Raw genomic sequence first — 27078 nt, forward strand, 5'->3', positions numbered from 1 at the left:
TCCATATGCTGTGGAAGTGACGTCGGAGTAGGCCCTTCAGGCACCGAGGGTATAGTAATTTTAGGCCGTTTTGGGAACGGTTCTCCTCGGTCAAGTGCCGACGGTGAGGTCGGGGTGTGTTTGTGGCGATGCTTGTGTTTAGGCCGGACGTCTACTGCCGAGCATATCGACGATGTCGACGGGGTAGGGGAGGATTTATCTCCGGAACCGTCATTTCGGCGTCTTTTTAGCAGTACCTTTTTCGATACTCCGGATGGCGAAGATTTTGAAGAAGTTGCCGGAGAAGGAGTCAGTTGTAAGCTGAATAGCTGCTGGATCTTCTCCTGGCGGAGTTTACGGCCTTTTGGCGTCATCTCTTGACATTTCTCACACGATGAAATGTCATGTTTTTCTCCTACCTATTATCAATGAGCACCAAAACAACTTAAGAAGGATTCTTACAATGCTATTAGAAACCCCAAAATCAATCCTTCATACTACATATAAAACTTCTCTCTATTGTTCAATCCTCCTGAAAGAGTGCAGTAATTCAACTGTTTGTAAAATAGAAAATTTTTGATGGAAGGAGAGGAACGTTTCATATGCAATGATCATAAATCCCCACCAGGGTGATATGATTGTAAATATAATCATAAACGGACCTCCTCCGACCAATATGTGCAGTTAATGTTGCAAACAATCTTGTGATCCAAACGCTTTTTTTTTTTTTAATTTTTTATATGTGTATTACTCTAAAACGTTTCTCATTATTAATCAAGGTGAAAAAAATCACTCTAATATTCTCAGTCAATTTCAAATGTCCGCTCTGCGCAGCCTTGTTAACTGATCCCAACAAAGGGTATGAGTAAATCGTTAGAAAACCATAAAAGACTGTCCAGCTTGCCTATACAGGTCTCTTCATAAGCGTTTTCTAACGATTTACTCATACCCTTTGTTGGGAATCAGTTAACAAGGCTGCGCGGAGCGGACATTTGAAATTGACAGAGAATATTAGAGTGATTTTTTTCACCTTGATTAATAATGAGAAACGTTTTAGAGTAATACACATATAAAACATTTTTTTTTAAAAAAGCGTTTGGATCACAAGATTGTTTGCAACATTAACTGCACATATTGGTCGGAGGAGGTCCGTTTATGATTATATTTACAATCATATCACCCTGGTGGGGATTTATGATCATTGCATATGAAACGTTCCTCTCCTTCCATCAAAAATTTTCTATTTTACAAACAGTTGAATTACTGCACTCTTTCAGGAGGATTGAACAATAGAGAGAAGTTTTATATGTAGTATGAAGGATTGATTTTGGGGTTTCTAATGTTTTTCTCCTAGACATCGAATGCACTCTTCGTGCGGATCAGTAATCGACATTGTGCGGTTACACTTTGGGCATTTTTTGAACCCTGAGGACATCCTGACTTCGACGGCCATCGATGACAGGAATTGAATTTTTCGTTTTTTGTTTTTTTTAAATCGAAATAATTCACCAGCCGGTGATAAGAAAAAATTTTGTTTGAGACCTCTAATGAAGAAGTATATTAGAATTGTTTCACTGAGGTAACTCAGAGAGCTCCGATATCCGTGCTGCTGTCCAGCTGCGCGGAAAAACGAAGACTGAAGTGAGACCCCTGTGGCAGAGAATATCATGGCATGCTGGGCATGCCCAGTAGCCTCAGGCTGCCAGTCAAAAGTTTCTAGAAACTTTGACAGAAGTTTTTCCCACACTAGGGCTCCGTTACTGACGTCACCTATATGTGAAGACTAGCATCCTGCTTGTCCTGGGATAACAATATTTAACAAAGCATTTACAAGGAGTACAAATTATATCGCAATGATAGGGAAGATCAACTTGGTGGGGGTGTGGCACTTTATGTCTGGGAGGGTATAGAGTCCAACAGGATAAAGATCATACAAGAGATTAAATGCTCAGTAGAATATATATGGGTAGAAATCCCATGTGTGTTGGGTAAGAGTAGAGTGATAGGAGTATACTACCGTCCACCTGGACAAAATGGTCAGAGAGATGATGAAATGCTAAGAGAAATCAGGGGAGCAAACCAATTTGGCAGTGCAATAATAATGGGAGATTTCAATTACCAACAGTACATAGGAGCAAAATCCTGCACTCCAAGCAATATCGCAGAAACCACAAGTGCAGGCACACAGTTCAATCCTGACAGAGTACTCTAAATCGGTGTATATATTAAATGCTTTTAATTCTTCAATATGGCAACTCCTCTGGCTCATACAAACATCAAACTTAATGGCGTCCCCCGACACGGTACCCGTGTTTCGCCGCGGGCTGCATCGGGAGGGCTCGCCAATAGGGATTCATAAGAAAGCTGTAAAAGATAAATATACATCAGGACAACACAACAGGACTTATAACCGAATATAAAGTGCAACAATATATAACATCATAACATACCTGACAGCATGAGAACTTCAAAGTGACAGGGAGCGCACTACCCTTTCCCACTGACAGGTATTTAAAGCTGATTAAGGCGCCAAAACAGGAAGACAAACCACGTGGGACTTCAACGTCCCATTCATTGGCTGCCGTTCCTGTGACGCGCCTCAGCAGGGTTGTAAACCAAACAGTGCTTGTGAATGACCGGCGCTAAGGGAGAGCTCTATGTGAACAGAAACCATTCAATGTCTCGATTTAACCCCTTAGGAGATACTGAATCCAACATAAAAATCCAACGTTGTTCGATACGACCCAGTTGTTCAGAATAGTTACCCCCTCGTGGGCACCGCGGGAATACCTCAAGAACACTGTATGTGAGATCTGACAAGGTGTGTGATGTTTTAACCCAATGGTCTACGAGGGGTTCGTTTTCACGGGAGTGACGAATGTTAGAGCAATGCTCTATAATTCGAGTTTTTACCATGCGGGATGTTTTCCCAACGTAGATCAGAGGACAAGGGCATGTAATCACATAGATTACTCCAGCCGTAGTACAATCAGAGTAAGAACATAACCTAAAAGTTTTTTTAGAAACTGGATGAATAAAACTAGTGGAGGGTGAAGTATGAGAACATACAGTGCAGCGTCCACACGGGTGGTGACCAGGTACACTATCGAAATGCCGTGGCCCCGGAATATCAGTGTGAATGAGTTTGTCTCGTAAATTTTTTCCTCGTCGAAAAGTAAATCTGAGGGGACCCGGGAATAGAGTGTGTAAGGAGAGGGCCTCCCAATGTCTGCGAATCATCGCAGTAATCTGGCGGCTCAGGGTGGAGTATGGCAAAATACAATTTGTAACTGTTTGATCATCATGGGATGATGGTAAAAGTAATAAGTCACGATTGGTGTACAAAGCCCGTTTCATCGCCTGCGTGTGATCGTTTTTGAAAATGACCCCCTTTGTTTCTTACCCCAGCCCAACACAATTCTCGCACTCACTCACACACAAATCCCCAGCACGAATCCCCTATCTCATAATATACACCCAGTTCTGATCCCCTTTCCCCTCTCTCTCTCTCTCTCTCATGACTCCCCCCCAGTGCCAATCCTCTGTCACATCCACACAAATGCACACTTCCTATCTCCTCTCTCAGCAGCCTGCTGCACCAATCTCCTCTTACAGCCAACACTCTGATGCTGATCCTCCCTTAGCCAATACCCCTTCAACTCTCTCCAATTGATCCCCCTTGTCAACTTCCACTCAATTCCTCCTTTTCTCCCCAGTCAATCCTTCTCGCCTCCACAGTTGATCCCTCACCTCCCCAGTCTCTCCTTATCCTTCATCCCACCAGTCCGTCCACCCCAGCCAATTTCTCTCCTCTCTCCTCTTTCCAGTGCCCTTTAACCCCCTCCCCCCCCACACTGTCAAGCTGACTGGCAGGAGGATGACAGCAGTGTACCTAGAGCCATTTCTTCCTCCTCTGCTATCTGCTACCAGATTCACAGATTTGTAGTGCTGCACAGACCAAACCAGAAGTCTAACACTAGGTGACAGTTATGCCTCTGAATAAGCTGCCTTGGTTCCTGTTGTTCGCTGCCTGCCCTGACCCGGACTGTTACTGGATTACACTACCTGTTGCCTGCCTCTGGACACTCTTCCTGGTTCCGTCACCACTACCGGCTCTACCTGGACCATCAGGGGTTTCTTACCCAATGCCACTCTTCGAGTTTCCGGTTCCAAGTGTCTCAACTACTCAAGGTAAGCGGTCACCGGCCTTGGTTCCACGTACCAGTGTAACAATGACATCATTTAGGCCTTGTATATAAGGCGAGGTCCTGTCCCCAGAACCTCGCCTTGGCAATCGGGTCAACACTTTGGTGTAGCTAGTTTGCAGTTCCTCTTTCCTGTGTTCTCCTGCTTCCTTGATCAAGTCTTGTTCCAGTGTTCCTGCATTCCTGTCTTGTTCCAGTGCTCCTGTGTTCTCGTGGTCCTCTGTGTTTCAGCGTCTCTCCTGATTCCTGCTCTTCGTTCCTTCTCTTGTCGTACCTTCTTGGACTAATTCATGGTACTGACGCCTGCTTGCCTGACTACGTTTGACCGTTGCCTGGAACCGACCACTGCCTGCCTTCTGACCACGTTTGACCGCTGCCTGGAACTGACCTTTGCTCGTCTTGACTATGTACGGACTGATCTTGAAACTGACCCTTGCTTTGGCTGACCACCCTCGGATGGATACCCTGGCTTTGACCCTTGCGCTACATTTGGATACTCTGTTTGCTCCTGTGACCACTAGACCAGCCTGCTCGGACACTGCCCGTGGCACATAGCTGACTAGACCAGTAGGCGCTGCCTATCTCACCCGGAGGACCTTCGCTTCCTGTCTCCTTCCTGAGGTCTCCGGTGATTCTGGTCCTGATCTAGCCCATCCTCTCTTCACCAGCCGCGCACCTTTGCTCGTGGTGGGCACACCTCTCCACTACCTCTCTGGGAGACCCTCTGAGGCCCACCTAAGTCCAGGCTGCCTGGGTACCCAACGGCTCAACCTGCGGAAACCACGGATTGCTATTGGTGAAGCTCCAGCTAGCCTCTGTCTCCTTGTTTGCTCCGCCTCCTGGTGACAGGTGCTCTCTGGGTCCGACCAGAGGGCCATACCAATCTTGCACCAGGCCAAGGGTCCACCTCCAGTGCAACAGATTACCAAGGCCATGGACTCGGCGGAATCCTCTGCCTTGCAGGCCATTCCAGGTCTGGCGACATGTGTCCGGGAGCAGCAACAATTTATTGAAGCATTGACCACCTCAGTCGAAAGCCTGCATTCTCAACTCGAGGAATCTACTATGGCCAACCCAGGGGCTCTTGCCCACAGTCCGTCCGCTGTCTCATCGCCCTCGTGGACATTGCTGACCCTCCCAGCTCCGCCCCATTTCAATGGAGATCCTCGTTTCTGTCGAGGTTTTATCAATCAATGCTACATGCAGTTCTCACTGCAACCTACTCTCTTTCCGGATGAAGTGACAAAGATCACGTTCATTCTCTCTCATCTGGAGGGGAAGGCCCTAGCATGGGCCTCCCCGCTTTGGGAATGCTCCGACTCCATGCTACAGCAGCTTCCACAATTTTTCTCAGCATTCCGACGCACCTTTGAGGACCCAGGCTGACAGGCGGTCGCCGGCCACCATCTCCTACACCTCTGACAGGGATCACACTCACTTTCGGGCCGATACAGTAAAGTCCGCGGGAGAGCGGGCGAACACCCGCTCTCCCGGCACGCGCACAGGCCACTCTCCTGTGCGCATGATTCACTATTCAAATTAGGCCCAGCAGTAAAAACAGGCAAAAGGAGGCGCTAGGGAGACTAGCGCATCCCTAGCGCCTCCTTTTGGATCAGAACGGCGGCTGTCAGCGGGTTTGACAGCCGACGCTCAATTTTGCCTGCGTCGGTTCTCAAGCCTGCTGACAGCCATGGGCTCGGAAACTGGATGCCGGCAAAATTGAGCGTCCGGTTTTCGACCTGACAGCCACGAGCCGACTTCAAGTTTTATTTATTTATTTATTTTACTTTTAGAAACTTCCGGGAGCTCCGACTTAATATCGCCATGATATTAAGTCAGAGTGTGCACAGAAAAGCTCCATCGGAGCGCACTGTACTGTATCGGCCCGTTTCTGAGTACACTGTGGAGTTCCGGACCCTGGCGACTGAGTTGGGATGGCAGGAAGACTGCCTGCAGGCACTCTATCTAGAGGGATTATCTCCTGTTCTGAAAGATGAATTGGCCACCCAAGAGATCCCTACATCCTTGGAAGAACTGATATCTCTGGTTGGGTGGATTGACCAAGGTCTCCGGGAACGGTACCGGGAAGTAAAGGCTCTCCGACCTTCCACCCTATGACCACCCTGGTCTACAAGCCCCAAGTTAAAGGCACTACCGGCAGGTTCTCAACCTTCGGAAGAACCCATGCATATAAACCGCGGTCGCCTTACTCCCAAGGAACGCCTCTGAAGAAGAAAGTCTGGTCTCTGCCTCTACTGTGGGGGTTCTGGCCATCTTCTCCAGACTTGTCCGGTATGTCCATGAAACTCTAAAGCATGAGCCCGGTGGGGGTTCCGAGCTTGGGTGCCACAGTTTCTGGCCCTCAACTGCTGCTGCCTGTCTCCCTCCTTAGGGAGGTGCAGTCCTTCGCTACCACCGCCCTCATAGACACTGGGGCAGGTGGGAACTTCATCCTTGAGGAGATAGTTACTCTCCTACAGATACCTACTCAACCACTGGAGATGCCGTTGCGAATTGCCTCCATCCACGGAGAACCTCTACCTGACCGTATCACCCACCGCACTATGGCTATCCGACTGACCGTGGGGACACTCCACAAAGAAGAAATTACCCTCTTGATCCTAAAACAGTCAGTACACCCCATAGTACTTGGCCTCCCATGGCTCCAGTTATATTCACCCCACTTCGACTGGCAGTCACTTCAATTATATCCAGTGGGGCTCTCAATGTCAAAATCAGTGTTTACAACGGGTGTCTCTGCCCATACCAGTACTAACTTCTACAACCCTTCCTGGATTACCTATTCTTTATATAGAATACCAGGATGCATTTTCCAAGCAGAAGGCTGATATTCTGCCCCCACTCTGGAAGTTTAATTGCCCTATAGAACTCTTACCCAGTTCCACACCACCTAAGGGCAGAACTTATCCTCTCTCACTCCCGGAGACCCAGGAAATGTCTGCATATATTAAAGAAAACTTACAGGGGTCTGAATGCCATTACCCAGAAGGACCGGTACCCACTCCCGCTCATCAGTGAGCTCTTTGATCGGTTGCAGGGGGCTCAAATCTTCACCAAGTTGGACCTGCGTGGTGCCTATAACTTAATCTAGATTCAGCCTGAAGACATATGGATGAGCGCATTTAATACACGGGATGGACACTACAAGGACGTAGTTATGCCCTTTGGGCTATGCAACACCTATGCCATCTTCCAGCGGATGATGAATGAGATCTTTTGCGACCTTCTATACTCATTTGTCATAGTATACTTGGATGACATATTAATTTTCTCCAAGGATCTGGATTCCCATCGCTCCCATGTCCAAACCATTCTCCAGCAACTCAGGGAACACCACCTCTATGCCAATCTAGAGAAATGCCTTTTTGAGCAATCCAGCCTTCCATTTCTGGGATATATCATCTTGAGTCAAGGGTTCACCATGGACCTAGACAAGCTCCAAGGTATCCATGATTGGCCCCAGCTAGTAGGATTGCGGGCCCTGCAAAGATTCCTGGGATTCACAAATTATTAGCGTCACTTTATAGCAGACTACTCCATGCTGGCCGCTCCACTCACCGCCATGACGAAGAAAGGAACTGACCTTCAAGTCTGGAGCCCCAAGGCACAGTCTGCGTTCCAAGCATTAAAAGAAGCCTTCTGTATTGGTCCATGTCTCTGCCATCCGGATCCTAGCCACCCCTTCATTGTAGAGGTTGATGCATCTGCCATTGGAGCCGGGGCGGTCCTTAGTCAGTAATCTACCAAAGAAGCCCTTGTCCCGTGCTCCTTCTATTCCCATAAGTTCTTGCTCACTGAATGGAACTATACTATTGGGGACAATGAACTTCTGGCCCCTGGCTTGAAACCCAAGTTTACTATTTTTACTGACCATAAGAACCTAGAACACTTGAAAGAAGCCCAACTACTCAATCCAAGACAAGCCCACTGGGCCCTCTTCTTTGCAGGCTTTAACTAGAGCCGGAGGATACTCCCAAGACTCCAGTGCATATTTATTTATTTTGATTTATATTCCACTTTTCACAGTGCTTCAAAGTGGATTATATTCAGGTACTGTAGGTATTTCCCTATCCCCGGAGGGCTTACAATCTAAGTTTGTACCTGAGGCAATGGAAGGTAAAGTGACTTGCCCAAGGTCACAAGGAGCAACAGTGGGACTTGAACCCTGGTCCTCCTGGTTTGAAGCCTACTGCTCCTCCTCCTCCTATCATTGATCCTGCCTGCGTCTCCCTCGCAGCCACTACCACTGTACCAGCCGGTAAGACGGTTGTGCCCCATCGCCTCAGAGAACGTGTACTCTGTTGGGCCCACGACTCCAAATTTGCTGGCCATCCCGGCCAAGCCCGAACTCTCAAAATGCTCCGCCGACATTATTGGTGGGCTAGCATGGTCAGAGATTCCAGAGACTATGTTGAGTCGTGCCCCATCTGCACTCAACAAAAGTCCCCTACTGGGCATCCCTGGGGGCTTCTCCAACCACTTCCTGCGCTCACCGAACCATGGACTAGTATATCTATGGACTTTATTGTGGAATTGCCCCCTTCAAAAGGGCATACTGTAATCTGGGTCATAGTAGACCGTTTCTCTAAAATGGCTGCTGTGTCCGTCGGTTCCCGATGCCCTCTCTCTGCCCTCCTCACCTCTTTGGCGCCTCCCTCTTCGCCCGCGGGAAGATTGGCTGCCGCGGCGTTCCTCTGCCGAGGTCCTCCGGCATCCCCGGACCGGCTCCACGCTGCTGACTGCCATGTTTCCTGGAGGCCTAGGGGCGCACGTGCGGCACGGCACCGACTGAAGTACCGGTGATGGCGCGAACCTCGGAGGTGTCCCCTGAAGATGACGACACCCACGACGGATATTTAAAGTCTTAGAATTTGCTAACACATCGAGTTAGCAAGGGGTTTGCTACCTAAGCTACTCTGCCTCCTCGGACTAACTAGGGGTACCCGCTCCTCGGGGGCCTCGCTCCTCGGGGGCCTCGCTCTCTCTCTTACTTTCTAGATTGCAGTCTGGAACTGGTACTCGCTCCTCGAGGGCCCATATGCCCAGACATCTTCGAATTCACTTCTGCCTGGAAGTCAGCACTGCCTACTACATCTGTGAGTTACCATCGCTCTCTCAGAGCTTTCCCTGGAACCAGGGCCTATACATTCCAGCTCCTGGGTTTCTATGAGACATTGTGTGAGTGTTACCATCAGGTTTGGTACATGAACTCTGCTTACCCTGCCTACTCACTATATTTCAGTTTCTCTACAGCTCTGCCTCCAGGGATCGCTGTTCTAGCTTCTGAGGGACCACAGCCCAGCTGGGCATTCCAGCTCACTACTGCCACCTCTGGTGGTTCAGTATACTGTCTAATAAAAGAACTAGTGTGTGTCTGTCTCCATACTCTGAGCCTGACCGGTCCCTCTCGGGGTCTTCCCCGGGGGCATGGTCATCTGCCATTGGTCCAAGGATCCACCCACAACTCTCCTAAATGCTACAGATTGCTAACTCCTATCTGATTGCTCTTCCCATCAGATAGCGGTTTCATTACAGATTGCTAACTCCATGAATCCGACACAACTGAGTGCTCTGCAGGCCATACCGGGCCTGGCCCAGCGCATTGTGGAGCAGCAAGATGCCTTGGAGAAACTTACTGCAGCATTTCATCAGCTACACACACCGAAGGTTCAAGGCACAGCCTCCATCCAAGAAGGTCAGTCACTGGAGGAAACTTTGAAGACTGCTGTACCACTGGCGGCTCCAATCCGCTTTTCTGGAGAAATCCAGAAGACCCGGGGCTTTTTGAACCAGTGCTGCATGCACTTTGCCTTACAGCCGTCTCTATTTCCTACAGATCTCTCCAAGACCACCTACATCCTTTCATACCTGGATGGTAGGGCCCTGCTTTGGCATCCACCTTGTGGGAACGCAAGGACTCTCTTTTGCAGGACATAGAAGGATTTATGGACTTGTTTAAATCAGTTTTTGAAGACCCTGCTCGAACTTCTGTTGCCGGTTCTGCTTTAGTAGATTTGAAACGAGGCAGCAGATCTTTGGCTAAATTTGCCATAGAGTTCAAAACTCTTGCGGCAGAACTCAGCTGGGACCCCAGATGTCTCAAGACTCTCTTTTGCAGAGGCCTGGATAACCATTTGAAGGACCAGCTGGCCGCTCGCCAGACACCTGATTCACTGAACGAATTAATAGCCTTGGCCACTTGGATTGATCAACGACTCCGGGACAATGTGAAGGAACTCCGGCCTAGGGTGTTACCCAGGTTGAAACAAGCCAGTGCTGTCTCTACACCTCGGAAGGTTCCAGTAGTCCCTGCTGCCGATAGAGATGAACCTATACAATTTGGTCGTGGACACTTGACTTCAAAGGAGAGAAGATTTCAGAAGAAGCGCGGCCTTTGCATGTACTGTGGTCAACCCGGGCATGATGTTTCTACATGCTCCATTCATCCGGAAAACAGATGGGCCTAAGTCTTGGAGGAGGACTGTTCTTAGGCCATACCGCGACATCTCCGCTCTCTCTCCCAGTCTCTTTGACCTACAGACCGATCACGGTTCAGACTCCTGCACTGGTGGACTCAGGAGCAGGAGGCAACTTCATTCTCAGACGTCAATAGAAGACCTGAGGAGTCTCTTCATCAAATTAGAAGATCCACTATTGTGTTATAACTTGAAGTGGGCTTTGGATGTTCCCCAACTTCGCCACTTCCACTGAAGATCTGTGACGTCCCCAGCAGCTCATCCATCGCTGCTGATATCTACAACAACATACTCAGCGAATTTTCTTCCAAGACTCAAGATCCACCTGTCATCTATGCAGAAGACGACTTAGTACAAAGTTGAAGAGAGTCTGGGTGTTCGTAAAGAGGCAAGACTTTTGAATACCTTCTATGAGGAAGGTTCAGGCCCCGAAGAAAACTCTTGGGAGCCTCAGACCAATATCCTGGACAAAGAGATGCTTCATCAGTTCCACCTCGCGCATCCTTCAATGTTGCGGAGCGCTCGGAGAGCGATCCCACTCCTGGGAGATGTGTGTGCCCTTGGGCTGCGGCTCGACGCCAGAGAGTCTGAAGAGGTGCCGCGGGAGGCGTGGCATGCCCAAGCATGGGCTGGACGGAAGCAAGCTGGAGTGAAGACTGGAAGATAGGCCCTCCTCCGGGCCTGCACGCTTCGGAAGACCCAACAACGCTATGTTGGTCTTCTGAACAGTCCTCCGACCGTTCCCAGCCCTTTCGGACCTGCCGCAGGGTACGGCATGAAGCGGCAGGCCGGATGGAGGCCAGGGCAGCGAGGACTGGAACATGGATGCAGACGAGACTCAGAAACGAGGTACTGGAAGTGCAGACGTAGACTCAGGCACGGGTACTGGGAGTGCAACGTGGACTCAGAGAAGAGGTTCTGGACGTGCTGACGTAGACTCAGGAGCGAGGTACTGGAAGTGCAGATGTGGACTCAGAGACAAGGTACTGGACGTGCTGACGTAGACTCAGGAGCAAGGTATTGGGAGTGCAAACGTAGACTCAGGAATGAAGTACTGGAGGAAGAGACGTGGAGTCAGGAACGAGGTATGATGCATACAGGAGACTCAAGGGCGAGGTACGAGACTGGCAACATGGAGCGCCCTACTCAGCCCGCCCGTGGGGCTGGTCACGGACCACGACAGGGGTTGCCGCAGGATACCAGTCTTTCAGACAGTTCAGGAACAAGGTAAGGCTTTCTCAGAGACTCAGGAACGAGGTGCATGGCTTGCATCAGGAAGCGCCCTACTCAGCCCACCCATGGGGCTGGTCACGGACCATAACATGGCTTGCCGTGAGGCACCAGGACATCTTGAAGACACAGGGACGAGGTGCTAGCTTTCAGGAGATTCAGGAACAGGGTAAGGCTTTCTCACAGACTCAGGAACGAGGTGCATGGCTTGCATCACGAAGCGCCCTACTCAGCCCGCCCATGGGGCTGGTCAAGGACCACGACATGGCTTGCCGCGAGGCACCAGGACATCTTGAAGACACAGGAACGAGGTGCTAGCTTTCAGGAGATTCAGGAACAGGGTAAGGTAGGTCGCTGCACTCCTGGCAGCCTATAGCAGGGTTGCTGCACACCGGCAGCCAAGGCAAGGGTTGCTGCACACCGGCAGCCTAAAGCAGGGTTTGCTGCACACCGGCAGCCAAAGGCAAGGTAAGCATCATTGGAACTGGAACACGGGTACCGGATTGGAAGACAGGCCGAGGGCAAGAACAGGAACAGGCAAACATCAGGGCTGGAACATCAAGCAGACATCAGGACTGGAACAGCAGGTAGACATCAGGACAGGACGAGGAGCTCCGACAGAGAACAAGCAACACTGGACCTTGCAGAAGGCTGGAACATGGACAACTCCTGGAGCAAGGATGGAAGAGTCCCAGGAGTGACCAACTCCTTGCGAAGGCAAAGACAGACTGACTGCTGAGCCCTTTAGTAGGGCTGATGACGGCAACGCCCAGGGAGGAGTCAGCAGGGGGCCACACCTGGCAGGCCCTTGAAGAGTAGAGAGGCGCGTGCCCGCGCCCTAGGAAGCTGAAGAGACATGCTGGAAGCTGGTGGCGTCCTCCCGGCCATGTGGAGAATCCAAGGAAGACAGGCAGGCAGCGGGGCAGCCCTGCCCTGAAGCTGGAGAGGTGGCAGGCTGCTTTAGTGGCTCCCAGCCGCGAAGACTGAAGCAGGAGTGAGGTAAGCTGGCTGCAGGGAGAATCAAGGGCTGCAGACACCGGCAGGGATGCCCTCCCTGCCGGCCGAGGACCCCGGGAAGGCTGAGAGACGTCGGGGAGGCCCAGAAGCAGCAGCGGGGGGCCTGACCGCGAGGAAGAGCTCGCGGCAGATCGGCCTCGCTGTATGGAGTAGGAGGCAGCCAGGGAGGGACCCGGATACCGCAGCAGGACTGCCGCGGAGGCAGCAGCGTCAGCGGCCCGACTGGCCGCATGAAGGTGAGAGCCTGCCCGCGCTCCTCGCGGGCAGGATCGCAACATTCAAAACCTAAGCCTGGTACCCGAAGAGGAATTCGCCCTTTGAAGGGGGGTACTGTTGTGTCCTTCGGTTCCCAACGCCCTCTCTCCCCCCTCCTCACCTCTTTGACGCCTCCCTCTTCACCCGTGGGAAGATTGGCTGCTGCGGCATTCCTCTGCCGAGGTCCTCCCGCATCCCCGGACCGGCTCCACGCTGCTGACCGCAATGTTTCCTGGAGGCCTAGAGGCGCGCGCGCGCACATGGCACAGCCCCGACTGAAGTACCGGCGATGGCGTGAACCTCGGGGGCATCCCCCGAAGATGACATCACCCGCGACGGATATTTAAGGTCTTAGAATTTGCTAACACATCGAGTTAGAAAGGGGTTTGCTACCTAAGCTACTCTGCCTCCTCGGACTAACTAGGGGTACCCGCTCCTCGGGGGCCTCGCTCTCTCTCTTACTTTCTAGATTGCAGTCTGGAACCGGTACTCGCTCCTCGAGGGCCCATGTTCCCGGACTTCTACGAATTCACTTCTGCCTACTACATCTGTGAGTTACCATCGCTCTCTGAGCTTTCCCTGGAACCAGTACTCGCTCCTTGAAGGCCTATACATTCCAGCTCCTGGGCTTCTATAAGACATTGTGTGAGTCTTACCATCAGGTTCGGTACATGAACTCTGCTTACCCTGCCTACTCACTATATTTCAGTTTCTCTACAGCTCTGCCTCCAGGGATCACTGTTCCAGCTTCTGAGGGACTACAGCCCAGGCGGGCATTCCAGCTCACTACTACCACCTCTGGTGGTTCAGTATACTGTCTAATAAAAGAACTAGTGTGTGTCTGTTTCCATACTCTGAGCCTGACCGGTGGTCCCTCTTGGGGTCTTCCCCGGGGGCGTGGTCATCTGCCACTGGTCCAAGGATCCACCCACAACTCTCCTAAATACTACAGATTGCTAACTCCTATCTGATTGCTCCTCCCATCAGATAGCGGTTTCATTACAAATTGCTCCTCCCATCAGATAGCGGTTTCATTACAATGGCCCACTTTGTCCCCTTACCGGGGCTACCTTCGACCCTGGAACTGGCTCGCCTTTACTTGACTCAGGTCTTCCACCTCCATGGACTTCCACAAGAGATTGTTTCAGATCATGGCCCTCAATTTGCCGCAAAATACTGGAGGTCCCTCTGTAAAAAGTTCAATATATCCATGAATTTAACTTCTGCATACCATCCACAAGCTAATGGCCAGGCTGAGAGGACCAATCGATCCCTTAAAGCTTTCCTTCGGTCATATGTCGATGATCAGCAAGCCAATTGGGCCGACCTTCTCCCTTGAGCAGAGTTGTCTCACAACACCCACATCGCCTCCGCTACAGAGGTGTTGTGCCCGTCGGTCGCAGACAGCTGCGACCTTTGCTGCTCACCTCTTTTTGCCCTGCAGCTCTGAGTCTGGGGAGGATGGCTGCCTCGGCTTCTGCACGTCGACCTCCGTGGTGTACCTGGGATGGCGTTGGTGCTCCCAGCAGCCATCTTACTTTTGGGGTGACCTAGGGCACGCGCACGCACCTGCCGCCTTCTTAACCACGTCATGGCAGGAAACTCGGGGGCATCCCCACCGCATGACGTCACTGCTTACGTGTATATAATCTCATCGCGCCATTCTCCTACAAGTTAGCAAGGATTTCCATTCTGCTCAATTCCGCCATTCTGGGACTTCGCTTCACTGTTCCTGCGTTCCTGTCTGAGTGATCTTGGTACCCGCTCCACGGGGGCCTTGCCGCACTCAGAGCTATCAGCTTCTCGGAGAGCCATCTCTACTTGCCTCACTTCTCCTACCCAGTGAGTCTCTACACTGATTCCACGGACGACCCTTCAGTCCTCCTGTACCTCGGGTCTCCATGGTGCCTACTACTACAGCTGGCTACTTCAGTTCGGTGTGAGTACTGGATCTCCTCTACAACTTCCTCTTCCTTCGCTGTGTGGATTCTTGGGTTACCCCACTCTGCAGACCACTATGGGATCCACACTCTCTTGGGTGAACGTCTACCATCAGCCTCCAGCCTACCCCACACTGCAGACCTCTACCGGAGACAGCCTGCACAAGCTCCATCCAGAGGAAGTATTCCCCAGCTTACCCCATGCTGCGGGCTGCTACCGGAGAGACCAGCTTGCAGGTCATCTACTCTGGACTGAGTCTATTAACCCGCTCCTCAGGTTATCTTTGCTGTACAATAAAACTATTGCCTCTGGTGTCCATCACTGCTGAGAACCCCGCCTGCCGTAGTGAGTCCCCACAGGGCTCCTCCCTGTGGGTGGAGTCAGTTATTGCCACGGCCCAAGAGCCCACTATCTAGTTCTAAACACACATAGAAACATAGAAATGATGGCAGAGGAGGAGAAGGAGACGAGAAGGAGAGAGAAAACAGCTTGTGGGAGAGTTGGAGACGCCAGAAGTGACCAAAATTACCTGAAAATACTTGCTTCCCTTTTCGGTGAGGGTAAGGAACCCCGGAGCCCCGCCGAATTGAAAAAATGACTGGCTGACATCATCCATCGGGGACTACAAGAACGCCCCACCCACAGCTGATTTCGAGGAGAAGGAGATGAGAAGGAGAGAGAAAACAGCTTGTGGGAGAGTCGGAGACGCCAGAAGTGACCAAAATTACCTGAAAATACTTGCTTCCCTTTTCGGTGAGGGTAAGGAACCCCGGAGCCCCGCCAAATTGAAAAAATGACTGGCTGACATCATCCATCGGGGACTACAAGAACGCCCCACCCACAGCTGATTTCGAGGAGAAGGAGATGAGAAGGAGAGAGAAAACAGCTTGTGGGAGAGTCGGAGACGCCAGAAGTGACCAAAATTACCTGAAAATACTTGCTTCCCTTTTCGGTGAGGGTAAGGAACCCCGGAGCCCCGCCGAATTGAAAAAATGACTGGCTGACGTCATCCATCGGGGACTACAAGAACGCCCCACCCACAGCTGATTTCGAGGAGAAGGAGATGAGAAGGAGAGAGAAAACAGCTTGTGGGAGAGTCAGAGACGCCAGAAGTGACCAAAATTACCTGAAAATACTTGCTTTCCTTTTCGGTGAGGGTAAGGAACCCCGGAGCCCCTCCGAATTGAAAAAATGACTGGCTGACGTCATCCATCGGGGACTACAAGAACGCCCCACCCACAGCGCATAGTCGACGTCGGTGCGCGTCGCCCAAGCCGCGCGCTCCTAAGGGGCGCGCGGCTTTGACTGAGAATTGAATGAAAACTTCATATTAAGTGAGTAAACAAGTTTCCTGTTTTAGATTTTCATATTACTCTACTCTCCTATATGCTCCTTCTCCTCCATCTTGAAGCAGTATCCATTCGAATATAACTGAAGGAACTGAAAGACTCTCTAATTTTAAATATTACCTATCTATAATTTAATGCCTCATACCAAGAGGAAAGGGAGGTTAAGGGAGATGGCGGCAGCAACTCCCTTGACAACCCCAACTCAAGGGAAAATAGAGAAGTTTTTCAAAATTGCTTCAGAGCAAACTCCTGAGGGAAGCGCAGCAAGTCACACAGAGGAGCCTGGTAGTGACATGCCTGCTTCACCAATATCTCTTAGTCCGGGAGCACCGATAACTCCATCGCCTCCCTGCCAGGAAGTACAGTATTCAAATGCAACATCTGCTAGTACTCCAATTGGGATATCGGAAGAACTTCCTAGTATGTCCAAATTGGAAAAAGGAAAGTTCTCAACACAGGGAGTGTTGAATGGTTCTCCCAGTACACACCTAGGTGTGCTTGAAACTGGGATGAAAGACTCTGCTATATTATTCCCTATGACGAAGATAGAAAAACCGAATGTTATAACATTGGATTCTGTTTGGACAGCAATTATGTCTTTAGAAAGTGCAATAACTAAATTGACAACTATAACGCTGCAGATGAATAATAGAGTTGCAATAAATGAGGAGTCTGTAAAAAAACATGAAGAAAAATTAGCAGAGATAGATCAAAAAGTAGTTCAAATACAAAAAATACAAGCTAATTTAATTCAAGAGGACAAGGCCCAAAACAGAAATTTAGAAAGATTAGAAAACGAAGCAAGGTATTTAAATCTAAGGGTAAACAATTTTCCTTTAATTAGGTTTTCCTCATTACAGGATCAGTTTAAAAAATATATGATAGATGTATTACAAATACCAAGAGAAGCTTCTCCTCCAATTTCTAAAATATACTATTTGAAGTCAATTAATTTATTGGAGGAACAAGCATCTCTCTTAGATGTCTCGCATGTACTAGAGTCATCAAATGATGAGCCTGTAGAGAAAAAAGGAACAGTCCTTGTTAAGTTTGTCTTCCCATCAGATAGGGATACAGTTTTGAGGCTGTTCCTTAGAAATAGAATGAAAAGATTTTATGATTATCAGATATGGATTTTTCCTGACCTCACTAGGGTAACTCAAGTTAGACGGAAGCAGTTTCTTGAATTGAAAACACTTGCTGATCAATTAGGAATTCAAATGCTGCTTCGGTACCCGTGTAAATGTTTAATTCGTTATGAAAATAATAAATATGTGTATTTTGAACCCGAAGAATTAAAAGTATTTTTGGAAGCAAAAAGGTTGTTAGGGAATAATTAGAGAGCTAATTATCGGTATAAAATAAAGAAGCAATATCCTCAGTTAAGAATTGATGTAATTTTCCTTATGCTCCAGTAACTGTCATGGTTGGATATCTGCCTGATTTCCTGGTAATTAGGATAAATGTTGTCATATGATTATATTGGTTGTAATGATACAGAAATGGTTGTATTTCTTATATAAGTGATAGCAGAAATCTGTAATGTTATTTTCACATTGTATGTCATGATATTCTATAAATTAAAAAAATATAAATAAAAAAAAAAAGAAATGATGGCAGAAGAAGACCAAACGGCCCATCCAGTCTGCCCAGCAAGTTTCGCACTTTTATTTTTTTCATACTTATCTGTTACTCTTGGCTCTTAGTAACCTTTTGGTTCTATTTCCCTTCCACCACCACCATTAATGTAGAGAGTAGTGTTGGAACTGCATCTAAGTGAAATATCTAGCTTAATTAGTTAGGGGTAGTAACCGCCACAATAAGCAAGCTACACCCATGCTTATTTGTTTACCCAGACTATGTAATTCAGTCCTTGTTGGTTGTTGTCTGTATATAGATCCACTTTTCTTCATTCCCCCTGCCGTTGAAGCAGAGAGTTATGCTGGATATGCATTGAAAGTGAAGTATCAGACTTTCTCCCCTGCCGTTGAAGCAGAGAGCTATGCTGAATATGCATTGAAAGTGAAGTATAAGACTTTCTCCCCTGCCATTGAAGCAGAGAGCTATGCTGAATATGCATTGAAAGTGAAGTATCAGTCTTTCTCCCCTGCCATTGAAGCAGAGAGCTATGCTGAATATGCATTGAAAGTGAAGTATCAGACTTTCTCCCCTGCCGTTGAAGCAGAGAGCTATGCTGGATATGCATTGAAAGTGAAGTATCAGGCTTATTTGGTTTGGGGTAGTAACCGCTGTAACAAGCAAGCTACTCCCAGCTTTTTTGTGAATGCAAATCCTTTTTTCCACATTTCCTCTTGCCGTTGAAGGTTAGAGCAATGTTGGAGACTTAGAGCAATGTTGGAGTCGCATTAACCGTGTGTATGTTTATTGAATAAGGGTATTATCTCCAGGTAGTAGCTATCATTCCCGTGAGCCACCCACTCTTCATTCACGTCCTCTAGACTTTATGGATCCACAGAACGTAACAAATTGCTAACTCCATGGACCCGGCTCAGCTCTCAGCCTGGCCCAATGGATTACAGAACAGAGGTCTCTTGATACCTTGGCTACTGCCTTTAACCAGCTGAACTCCAGACTGAGTAATTTCCACTACGTCTGACATGAATGCATCGCCCCCGGTGGTTACCGGGTGTACTACAGTTCCTTTGCCAGCCCCCACTCGTTTCTCAGGAGATTCCCTGTTGTGTAGGGGCTTTCTAAATCAGTGCTGCATGCACTTCTCCTTACAACTGGCGTACTTCCCTACTGCCGCTACCAAGACAACTTATATTTTGTCCTTGTTGGATGGGAAAGCCCTGGCCTGGGCTTCACCTCTTTGGGAATGCAGTGATCCAGTCCTTAATGACTTGCCTGGGTTCCTGGCTCTCTTCAAGTCAGTGTTTGATGACCCCGCTTGCCAGTCCATTGCCGGTTCTGCACTCCTGAACCTCCAACAAGGAACTAAGCCACTACCGGACTACGTGATCGAATTCAAGACACTGTCTTCTGAATTCCTATGGGATTCAGGTTACTTAAGAGCTATATTTCTACGAGGCCTCAACCCCCGTATAAAAGATGAACTTGCTGCACGGGAATTGTCTGACACTTTAAGCTCACTTATGGACCTTGCTGGGCGTATTGATCATCATATACGCCAACGCTCTGTTGAGGTGAAACCTCTTAAGAAGCACATATCTGGAGGAACCCGCTCTCGGTCCCTACCGTCATCTCCAGTCCAGTCTTTAACTAATCCTGAAGAGGAAGACAAACCTATGCAACTAGGCCGTAGTCACTTGACCACCAAAGAGAGGTGCTATCGCAAAAAGATGGGCCTCTGCATGTATTGCGGGAAGACCGGCCATGCAGTCCAAACCTACCCTATCTGTCCAGGAAACACGCAGACCTAGGATCCACTGGAGGACTCTTTCTAGGTCTGACTGCTCCATCTCCTCCACTGATTCTCCCTCTCTCCATCATCTCTGGGCCTCTCGAATTTGCCACTCAAGCACTAGTCGACTCTGGTGCAGGTGAGAATTTTATTCTGAAGAGATTGGTAGAACACCTACGACTTCCCACTGAGCCAGTACCCACACTGCTGCTCCTCTCTTCCATTCACGGCGAGCCACTGCCAGGAGAGGTGTCGCTCACCACACAACCTATTTGCCTATGCACGGGATCCCTGCATACTGAAACCATCACATTCTTGGTTCTCGAAAAGGCTATTCACCCCATAGAGCTTGGCATACCATGGTTTCAAGACCACTCTCCACAGTTCAACTGGTCTTCTATGGAGTTATCACAATGGGGACCTAACTGCCATGACAGATGCTTAAAAAAAATAACTCCACTGCCATGTATGGCTACCGCTACCGCTTGATGAAAGTGTGCCTTTCATCAAGAGTCTGTTCCCTTCCTTGGGTACATTGTGTCCAGTAAGGGTTTTCAAATGGACCCCCAGAAGACAAGGAGCATGCAAGACTGGCCTCAACCTACTGGTATAAAAGCTCTACGCTGCTTCCTTGGCTTGCAAATTATTATCCCACATTCATCAAAGACTACTCCACCTTGACAGCGCCACTTACTGCCATGATTAAAAAAGGGCTAACCCTTCACACTGGTCTCCAAAAGCCATCTCCACATTTCGAGTGCTCAAGGAAGCCTTCCTCAAGAAACCCTGCTTACGCTATCCCGATCCTCATCAGCCATTCATCGTTGAGGTTGACGAATCTGATGTTGGCGTGGCGGCCGTGCTTAGTCAGCACAGTGATACACAGGTTCTCCACCCCTGCTCATCCTTCTCTAGACACTTTTCACCTGCGGAGAGAAATTACGGCATTGGTAATAAGGAATTGCTTGCTATCAAACTTGTGTTTGAAGAGTGGTGTCCCTGGCTAGAAGGTGCACAACACCAGATAACTGTGTTCACTGATCACAAGAACCTGGAATATCTATGCCATGCACAGAGACTTAACCACCGCCAAGCCTGATGGTCACTATTCTTTAACCAGTTCGATTTCCTTCTAAAATATCGTCCTGCTAATAAGATTGTCCGGGCAGACGCTCTTTCACGCTCTTTTACACCTGAAGATGTTCCAGATGCACCACATCACATCATTAACCCTGAGAAGATAGTTCTGGCTACCACCCATTCGGTTCCCACTGGTAAAACAGTAGTTCCTCAGATGCTAAGGAAGAAGCTGTTGAATGGGGCGCACGACTTATGGTTAGCGGGTCATCCAGGACAGGCTCCTACTCTCGCTACCTTACAGTGATACTATTGGTGGTCGTCTATGAAAAAAGACATTCAAGCATACGTGGAGTCCCATGCTACCTGCACTAGGCAAAAACCCCCTGCCGGTCGCCCTTGGGGTCTTCTCCAGGTGCTCTCTGGGTCCGACCAGAGGGCCATACCAATCCTGCACCAAGCCAAGGGTCCACCTCCAGTGCAACAAATAGTAAAATAAGACACTTCAAGGAGTCAGATCCAACACTGGCGAACCATCCTTCTGTCGCCATGAGGCATACGGTTGCCAGATTTTCATAAATTTGTTCTGAAGAGATTAGTAGAGCACCTACTGTTGCGATCCTGCCCGCGAGGAGCGCGGGCAGGCTCTTACCTTGTGCGGCCAGTCGGGCCGCTGACGCTGTTGCCGCCGCACCTGTCTCTCTGCGGCCTCCGGGTCCCCCTCCATCCGCTTTCTGTTCCCTGCAGCGGGGCTGACCCGCCGCGAGCTTTCCCTTGTGGTCGGGACCCCCGCTGCTGCTTCGGGCTCTCCCCGGCTGCTCTGCCGCTCCCGGGGTCCTCGGCCGGCAGGGAGGGCGTCCCTGCCGGTGCCCATGCTGCTGTTCGGGTCCTTGCCCGGCAGGGAGGCCGTCCCTGCCGGTGCCTGCAGCCTGCCATCGCTGCTTCCTTCGGCCCCGTGGCAGGGCTGCGCCGGCTGCCTTCCTGCTTCGGACCCTGCAGCCCTCGGCTCTCCCTGGGGCTCTCCGTGGCATGAACCCGTCCCTGCAGCCAGCTTACCTCACTCCTGCTTCAGTCTTCGCGGCTGGAAGCCACTAAAACAGCCTGCCACCTCTCCAGCTTCAGGGCAGGGCTGCTCCGCTGCTTGCCTGTCTTCTTGGATTCTCCACGTGGCCGGGAGGACGCCACCAGCTTCCAGCTTGCCTCTCCAGCTTCCTAGGGCGTGGGTGCACTCCTCTCTACTCCTCTTCTAGGGCCAGCCAGGTGTGGCCCCCTGCTGGCTCCTCCCTGGGCATTGTCATCATCAGCCCTACTAAAGGGCTCAGCAGTCAGTCTGTCTTTGCCTTCGCAAGGAGTTGGTCACTCCTGAGATCCTCGTTCCAGGAGCTGCCTTGAGTTCCAGCCTTCTGCAAGGTCCAGTGTTACTCGTTCTCTGTTGGAGCTCCTCGTCCCGTCTGATGTCTTCCTGCTGTTCCAGTCCTGATGTCTGCTTGATGTACCAGTCCTGATGTTTGCCTGTTCCTGTTCCTGCCCTTGGCCTGTCTTCCAATCCGATCCCGTGTTCCAGTCCAGTTGATGCCTTTGCCTTGCCTTCCGCTGCCGGTGTGCAGCAAACCCTGCTTCAGGCTGCCGGTGTGCAGCAAACCCCTGCTATATGCTGCCAGGAGTGCAGCAACCTGCTTCTACCCTGTTCCTGAATCTCCTGAAAGCTAGCACCTCGTCCCTGTTCTTCAAGATGTCCTGGTGCCTCGCGGCAAGCCATGTCGTGGTCCGTGACCAGCCCCATGAGCGGGCTGAGTAGGGCGCTTCGTGATGCAAAACATGAACCTTGTTCCTGAGTCTGTGAGAAAGCCTTACCCTGTTCCTGAATCTCCTGAAAGCTAGCACCTCGTTCCTGTGTCATCGAGATGTCCTGGTGCCTCATGACAAGCCATGTCGTGGTCCGTGACCAGCCCCATGGGTGGGCTGAGTAGGGCGCTTCGTGTTGCAAGCCATGCACCTCGTTCCTGAGTCTGTGAGAAAGCCTTACCATATTCCTGAACTCTCTGAAAGCCTGGTATCCTGCGGCAACCTCTGTCGTGGTCCGTGACCAGCCCCACGGGTGGGCTGTGTAGGGCGCTCCATGTTGCCAGTCTCGTACCTCGCCCTTGAGTCTCCTGTATGCATCATGCCTTGTTCCTGACTCCACGTCTTCACCTTCAGTACCTTGCTTTTGAGTCTATGTCTGCACCTCCAGTACCTTGCTTCTGAGTCTACGTCAGCACGTCCAGTACCTTGTCTCTGAGTCCTCATCTGCACTTCCAGTACCTTGCTTCTGAGTCTACGTCAGCACGTCCAGTACCTTGTCTCCGAGTCCTCGTCTGCACTTCCAGTACCTTGCTTCTGAGTCTACGTCAGCACATCCAGTCCCTTGTCTCCGAGTCCTCGTCTGCTCTTCCAGTACCTTGCTTCTGAGTCTACGTCAGCACGTCCAGTACCTTGTCTCCTAGTCCTCGTCTGCACTTCCAGTACCTTGCTTCTGAGTCTACGTCAGCACGTCCAGTACCTTGTCTCCGAGTCCTCGTCTGCACTTCCAGTACCTTGCTTCTGAGTCTACGTCAGCACGTCCAGTACCTTGTCTCCGAGTCCTCGTCTGCACTTCCAGTACTTCGTTTCTGAGTCTCGTCTACATTCATGTTCCAGTCTTCACTGCCATGGCCTCCATCCGGCCTGCCGCTTCATGCCGTACCCTGCGGCAGGTCCGAAAGGGCTGGGAACGGTCGAAGGACTGTTCACAAGACCAACATAGCGTTGTTGGGTCATCCGAAGTGTGCAGGCCCGGAGGAGGGCCTGTCTTCCAGTCTTCACTCCAGCTTGCTTCCGTCCAGCCCATGCTCGGGCATGCCACGCCTCCCGCGGCACCTCTTCAGACCTCTCTGGCGTCAAGCCGCGGCCCAAGGGCACACACATTAGGGATGTGAATCGTTTTTTGACGATTTAAAATATCGTCCGATATATTTTAAATCGTCAAAAATCGTTAGAGCCGCGATACAATAACAATTCCCCCGATTTATCGTCAAAAATCGTAAATCGGGGGAAGGGGGAGGGGAAAGGGGAGGGCGGGAAAACCGGCACACTAAAAAAACCCTAAAACCCACCCCGACCCTTTAAAATAAATCCCCCACCCTCCCGAACCCCCCCAAAATACCTTAAATTACCTGGGGTCCAGAGGAAGGGTCCCGCTGTGATCTTCCACTCTCGGACCTCCGGTGCTTGTAGAAATGGCGCCGGCGCCGTACGGAAAACGATTCGCAGCAGGAGATTGCTCCCGGACCCCCGCTGGACCCCCAGGGACTTTTGGCCAGCTTGGGGGGGCCTCCTGACCCCCACAAGACTTGCCAAAAGTCCAGCGGGGGTCCGGAACGACCTCCTGCAGTCGAATCATGTTGTCTACGGCCGGCGCCATTTTGCGTCGCCATTTTGCGCAAAATGGCGCCGGCCGTAGACAACACGTGGAACGTGGGCCCTCGAGGAGCGAGTGCCAGTTCTAGACTGTGATCTGAAAAGCAAAAGAGAAAGCGAGGCCCCGAGGAGTGGGTACCCCTGGTAAAGTCCGAGGAGGCAGAGTAGCAAGGTATGCGGAGAGCGAATCCCATCCGCATCGATACCTGGAGGAAGCTAGGAAAACCTTTCCTTTGCTAACTCGATTAGTTAGCGAATACAGAGACCTTAAATATCCGGTGAGGATGACGTCACCTAAGGGGGACGCCCCTGAGGTTCGCGCCACTGCTGGTACTTGAGTCGGGGCCGCGCCGCATGCGCACCCTTAGGCTGCTGGGAAACATGGCGGAGTGCAGCGTCTAGCCGGTCTGGGGATGCCGGAGAGGAACGGCAAGATGACGCCGTGGCAGCCAAACCTCCAACAGACAAAGAGGGAGTCGCCAAAGAGGTAAGGTGGGTGTAGTGGAGATGTTGGGCAGCGACGGTCGCAACAGTAACCCCCTTCAAAGGGCGATTTTCTCTTCGGGTACCAGGCTTGGGTTTTGAAGGATGCGTGAGGTGGAACTGACGAAGCATCTCTTTGTCCAGAATATTGGTCTGAGGCTCCCAAGACTTTTCTTCGGGGCCGAAACCTTCCCACTTTAGAAGGTATTCAAAAGTATTGCCTCTTTTACGAACATCCAGGACCTCTTCGACTTTGAATTCTAAGTCGTCTTCTGCATTGATGACAGGTGGATCTTGAGGTTTGGAAGAAAATTCGCTGAGTATGAGTGGTTTCAGAAGTGAAACGTGGAAAGCGTTATGGATATTGAGACCAGGTGGTAGCTTCAGACGGTTGGTGACATTGCCAATACGTTGAAGGACCGGGAATGGTCCCACATAAATAGGAGCAAACTGAGATGAAGGTAGTTTAAGTCTGAGGTGCTAGGTTGACAACCAGACCTTGTCTCCTGGTTTGAAGACTGGGGCTTGTGAATGGTGCGCATCGTAGGACTTCTTAGCACGGTCACTCGCTTTGATCAGCATGTCCTTTGTCTTAACCCACAGTTTATGGATATCATCAGCAGTGGATTGAGCTGCTGGGGATGTCACTGAGAGCTTCAGTGGAAGTGGCGGTGTTGAGGAACGTATATAAACCACTTCAAATGGTGACAATCCAGTAGATGTTGCTGGATGAGAGTTGATGGCGAATTCAGCCCATGGAAGCAATTCGGCCCAGTTGTTCTGTCATGATGTGACATAGGCTCGAATGAACTGCTTTATAGTATGATTCATCCGTTCCGTTTCGCCATTCGACTGCGGATGGTAGGCTGAAGTATAGTCTAGAGTGATGTCGAACAAGTTGCTCAAGGCCTTCCAGAATCGTGCCATAAATTAGAACCCATGGTCAGATATGATGTAAGAAGGTAGTGGAGGTGGAATATGTGCTTTATGAAGAGCTTTGCTAGCTCCAAGGCTGAAGGTATGCCAGGGAGTGCCACGAAGTGTGCCATCTTGCTAAATCGATCCACTGTCACCCAGATGGTATTCATTCCTCCAGAAGTAGGTAAATCGAATACAAAGTCAGTAGCGATGTACGACCAGGGCCCCCCAGTTGTCCAGAAGCAGGTTTGTTCTTAGCACAATTGGAGCAGGATGCCACGTAGGAATAGGTATCCTTTTTGATAGTAGGCCACCAATATAGCTCCTGTATCTTGAGCAGGGTACAGCGTTGGCCAGGATGGCCAGCCAGCTTGGAATCGTGCGCCCAAAAGAACACTTTCTTCCTGAGTCTTTTAGGAACGATGGTTTTACCAGCAGGCACAGACTGGGTAGATGCCAAGAGGATTTTCTTCGGGTCAATTATGTGCTGTGGCTCATCAGGCACATCCTCCGAGAGAAAAGAGCGTGACAGAGCATCTGCTCTGGTGTTTCTATCTCCAGGGCAAAGTTTGAGCACAAAGTCAAACCTATTAAAAAATAGGGACCATCTGGCCTGTCGGTAATTCAGGCGTTGTGTGTAGCGGAGATACTCTATATTTTTATGATCCGTGAATATGGTTATTTGATGTTGAGCGCCTTCGAGCCAAGGCCGCCATTCCTTGAATGCAAGCTTTATTGCCAAGAGCTCTTTATCGCCGATCCCATAGTTTTTCTCGGCAGGAGAAAACCTTTGTGAGAAGAACGAACAGGGACGTAAGGCTTTTGAGTCTCCTGATTGGCTTAACACAGCCCCTACACCCACATCTGAAGCATCAACTTCGACGATAAAGGGCTTGTTGGGGTCTGGATGCTGCAAGCACGGTTCTGTGGAGAAGGCAGTCTTCAATTTCTCGAATGCGGAAATGGCCTCTGCTGACCATTTTGAAGCGTTGGCACCCTTGCGGGTCATCGCAGTAAAGGGTACGGTTAAAGAAGAGTAGTTCTTTATGAAGCTTCGATAATAGTTGGTGAACCACAGGAATCTCCTTAAAGCCTTCAGGCTGGTAGGTTGGGCCCAATTCTTGATACTTTCAAGTTTGTGAGGGTCCATTTGGAAACCTTCTTTTGACATGATGTATCCTAAAAAAGGCACTGAGTCTTAGTGAAATTCACACTTAGAGAGTTTGGCGTACAGCCGGTGTTCTCAAAGACGGTGGAGTACTTGCTTGACATCTGCAATGTGGGTGTCCAAATCCTGGGAGAAG

Source organism: Rhinatrema bivittatum, chromosome 1 (genome assembly GCF_901001135.1).
Source record: "Rhinatrema bivittatum chromosome 1, aRhiBiv1.1, whole genome shotgun sequence".
NCBI classification, from domain to species: Eukaryota; Metazoa; Chordata; class Amphibia; order Gymnophiona; family Rhinatrematidae; genus Rhinatrema; species Rhinatrema bivittatum.